The following is a 4,927-nucleotide window of genomic DNA, read 5'->3' on the forward strand; positions in this document are numbered from 1 at the left end:
TTTAGTACTCATAAACAGTCATATATATCCAATCATACTAAACATACTTGCTAATCCCAAGTTATAAGACCTTCATTAATCACATTTTTTGTATCATTAATTATCACAAATCTTAATTTTATATAGGGAAAAAAGTCTGAAAAATACTTCAACTTTGGCCAAAATTGATGTTACGATACCAAACTTTATGGAGAACCTTTTACCCCTGCACTATTTAATAGTGTATTTTAAAGGTATATATGTACCCATGTGGACACATTACTATTTATAATTATGTAATATTTATGATGTCCACGTGGGCACATATATACCTTTAAAATACACTATTAAATAGTGCAGAGGGGTAAAAGGTCCTTTCCAAAGTTCGGTATCGTAACAACAATTTCGGTCAAAGTTCAAACATATTTCAAACCTTTTTCCCTTTTATATACAAATAAGTTTGATACAAATTATCTCTTTTATAATGAACTAGATAATATGTTATCCGAATATCATAATACGGTATCATGATAAAAACTATTAAATAATGCAATAAGTAGCTACTATAATTCATCAAATTACAATTAATTACAAAGTTTTATTGCTGCAAAATAAATAATAACAACGATATAAGAGATGAGAACCTCATATATTGACAAGAATCTACAAATTTGAAGAAAAATGAATACATTATAAGTAAATATTAATTCGATGTTGCAGACGAGAGACCCATATATGCAAAGATTTATAAATCTATGGGATAAGGGTCTGAAAAATACCTCAACTTTGGTCGGATTTGCTATTGCGATACTAAACTTTCATGAGGACCTATTACCTCCCTAGACTATTTAATACCATATTTTAAACATATATATTTGCCCACATGGACATAAAAAATAATGCAAAATTATAAATAGTAATGTGTCCACGTGAGCACATATATACCTTTAAAATACACTATTAAATAGTTCAAGGGGTAAAAAATACGGTATTAAATAGTCTAGGGAGGTAATAGGTCCTTATGAAAGTTTAGTATCGCAACAGCAAATCTGATCAAAGTTGAAGTATTTTTTAGACCCTTATCCCTAAATCTAAAGAAATTTTTTTATACAAAACCAAGTAAAATAAGCCTGAAGTAAATTTATACAAATCCAACAAAATAAATCTAAAGTAACTAACATATGTGACCTTTTTTCTAATAAAATATAAGAAAATTAAATTAAAATTTAAAATTTAAAAAGAAATCAATGTGAGCTAGTATTAGTTATGTACGACAATTACTCTTTAGTACCTACCACGGTTTGTTTTGTTTTTTCCTTACTAACTTGGAAATGCTTTAGTTGAGTCGAGGCTATCGTAAATATGTTCTCTATTTTTCGTAAGGTAAAAGTAAAGTTGAGTACATGCTATCTTTTTACATCTCATTTATAAATTATAGTACTAAATATGTTGTTCATTCTCATTTTGAACGAGTCTCTCCCTCTAATATTGAGTAATGTAATTGTAATAGTTGCCCTTGGAATTTTCTAAATAAGTTATTAATTCCAAGTGTTTAATACAGAAAGGGATAGGTTTACCAAATTGTATAATTACTTATACTAATAAAATAGGTAATAAAAATGTTACGAAAGAAAAATCAAATTAAAAGAGGCAAGTGTAGTATTATCATCTTTAAATCACAAGAGAATTATCTATTATTATCTTTTAGATCTTCACTGATTATTTGACATCACAAAATGATTTTAATCTCATTTAAAAATATGTATGTCTCTATATGGGTATGTAACTCAATTATGTAAGAATTTCTTTTACATTGCAAGCTAGCGTGTAGTACTTAAACTCTGTTTGAATTTACTAATTTTGTATATGGAAAAAAAAACCATCCAATACTTTGTTTTAGGAAAAACTGAGAATTGGAAAATATTGTTCTTATCTTTAGACAGTTTAGTTCAAGCACAATTATAGTTTTTGGTGAGTATCACGTGGTATACCAAACTTAGTTGCCTTTGGTTGAAATGAAATCCTAAATCATAGTTGTATACTAGCCACATATAGGAGGACTTTGTATTATTATCTATAGACGATTGATCCTAATGACTTACAGTCTGGATGGTTAGTACATATCATTTCATAATATATCGTATTATACTGTATTGTATTTCATTGTATTGTATCATATTGTGTTATTTTAAAGAATACATCATTCCGATAGATCGTATTGTATTATAACAAAAATATCTTTTAGCGGCAATTAAGGCTGGCAATTGGACCAGTTTTTGTCCGGTCCGGTCCGGTTCCCGTACCGGTAGGTCCGGTACCGGTTGAACCGGTAAGGAACCGGTCTTATTGGTACCGAAACCGGTACCGAAACGGAACCCGGATTTTTATTCGGTTGATCCGGTTCGGTAAGAACCGGTTCCGGTCTGGTAAGAACCGGTTCCGATCCGGTAAGAACCGGTTCCGATCCGGTAAGAACCGGTTCCGATCCGGTTCAACGGTCAATTTTTTATTTTTTATTTTTTAAATTTGAACATTATAGAGCCGTTGGGCTGGGCCCAAAACGGCTCCAAATAGCCCCCCACCCCTCTCTACCCCTTAACACTATAAATATACTCATATTTTTTCATTTAAATCACAAATTCACAAACTATTTCATTAATATCTTATAAAATCTCTTAATTTTCAATCTCTCATAAATTCATAATTATTATTTTGTGATATTGACTTGGAGTTCGAATTTCGGAGATTTATTTGAAGTAAATCGGAAGCTTCAATTGGCATCTCTCAATTCCGGCTTTGGTTATACGTCTACTTTTACGTAGACGTTCGGTACATTCGTTCCAACTTTAATTTTTTATTTGTTTGTTAATTAAGTTATTTTATTTTTTTGTTATATTATCTTTGCTTGTTTTTCATAATATTAATTATTTTAAACTTGAACATGAATTTTGAAAAATATAGTGGTAAAAGACCAATGTCGGAAAGAAAAAATAATAGGGGAGGAGGAAGTAGTTCTAATTCTAAAAATTTGCCACCTCCTAGATTTAGAATTAATACTAATGATTATACTCATGTTGATGAAACTTCTTTTACACGAGACTCACGACCTATTGAATTTAATTCCGAAAATGAAGTAGATCATGAAACTTTAAATAGATGTTTTACTAATTTTGAGGAAGAATTAGATGAGGAAGTAGAAATAAATGAGGAAGATGATGAGACCCCTACCCCTACTAGTCCGGCTACCGAATTACCGGAACAAGATGAAGTCCCCTCTTTACCTACTTTTTCAAAGACCGTTGTACGTGTTAAAAGATCTTTAGTATGGAAATTTTTGGTACAAAATGAGGAAAAAACTACTGTTACTTGCACGAAATGTAAATTGATCATGAAACATGTAACTACGGGTACACAAGGGGGAACGGGACGACTAAGAACACATTTGAGAAAGTGTAATAAAGAATTTGCTCGCCTAGATGATATAGAAAGGGCTAATAGAAATGGAATACCTCAACCTGAAAATTCTATGGGAGCTGGAGGTTCTAATATGGTTCAAAGTGTATTAAATATGACTAACCCGGCTAGCCGAAGCACACACCGCACATATAGTAAAGAAAAAGATCGTAGAGAATTAGCTAAAATGGTTGCTGTTTGTGGTTTGCCTTTTTCATTTCCTTCACATCCTGGTTTTATTCAGTATATTCGGGAATTGTATAACCCAGATTATGAAGGTATTCCAAGAAGTACAATTAAAAGTGATCTTTTTAAATATCAAAAAGAATATTGTCATTTTCTTCGTTGTTTATTTGTTTATTATGATGGTAGATTATCTATTACTTCTGATATGGGACGTAGTCCTAATGGTAATGATTATTTTACAATTACTGTCCATTGGATTGACCATGAATGGAACATGCAAAAACGAATATTAGGATATAAATATGTTGAAGAAACTAAAACCGGTGCTTATATAGCAACAAAAATAGGCTCTATTTTACAATTTTATGGAATATGTGATAAAATAATGAGTGTCACTTTAGATAATGCTTCTAATAATTTAAAAGCAATTGATTATTTAAAATGTAGACTTTGTCCAATTGATAATGATTCTTTTCATATTAAGTGTGCCGCACATGTGTATAATTTGATAGTAAAAGATGGTATTTCTCAATTTGGAATTTCTTGTGAAAAAATTAGACTTGCTTGTAGTTGGATTTTTAAAGCTAAAATAAAAGCTAGAATTACAAAATTTAAAAATCGTTGTAAAGAATGTGGACTTGAATATAGAAAAGTTTCAAAAGAAGTATGCACTAGATGAAATTCTTTATTTGAAATGCTTCAAGTTGCTTATATTTATCAAGAACCGGTACAATTAATTTTTAATGCTCATAATGCGGATCCGAATTTGAGAATTGGCTATGAAGATTGGGAAAAAACAAAAGAACTTATTGAATTTTTAAGTGTTTTTTATAAAGCAACAAATGCTGCTTCTGGTCAATATTATCCAATTATTTCTTCCGTTTTAGTAAATATTTGTGCTATTTCATCTGAATTTGCAAAATATAAAGGAAAAGATCGATTTGAAGATTCCCTTGCTTTTATGATTGAAAAATTCAAAAAATATTTTTTTCATATTCCTCAAATCTATTTGACTGCTACTACTTTCAACCCAAATTACAAATTAAAAGGTGTTGAAAGAATGGTTGAAAAGATTTATGCAAATTTAGAAATTAAAGATGATGAAACTCCTAGTGTTGAAGATTGTAACAGTAGCATATATATAAAAGCTAGAGAGTTATATAATACATATAAATCTATGGAAAAAAATATTCCAATAGTTGAACCTCCATCTTGTAAACCTAGAAGCGATGATACGGATGATTAGATGGATGATTATCTTGAGCTTGAATCATCTACTAATAATGATTTTGATTTATATTTCAATCAG

Source organism: Solanum stenotomum, unplaced genomic scaffold (genome assembly GCF_019186545.1).
Source record: "Solanum stenotomum isolate F172 unplaced genomic scaffold, ASM1918654v1 scaffold8391, whole genome shotgun sequence".
Lineage (NCBI taxonomy): Eukaryota > Viridiplantae > Streptophyta > Magnoliopsida > Solanales > Solanaceae > Solanum > Solanum stenotomum.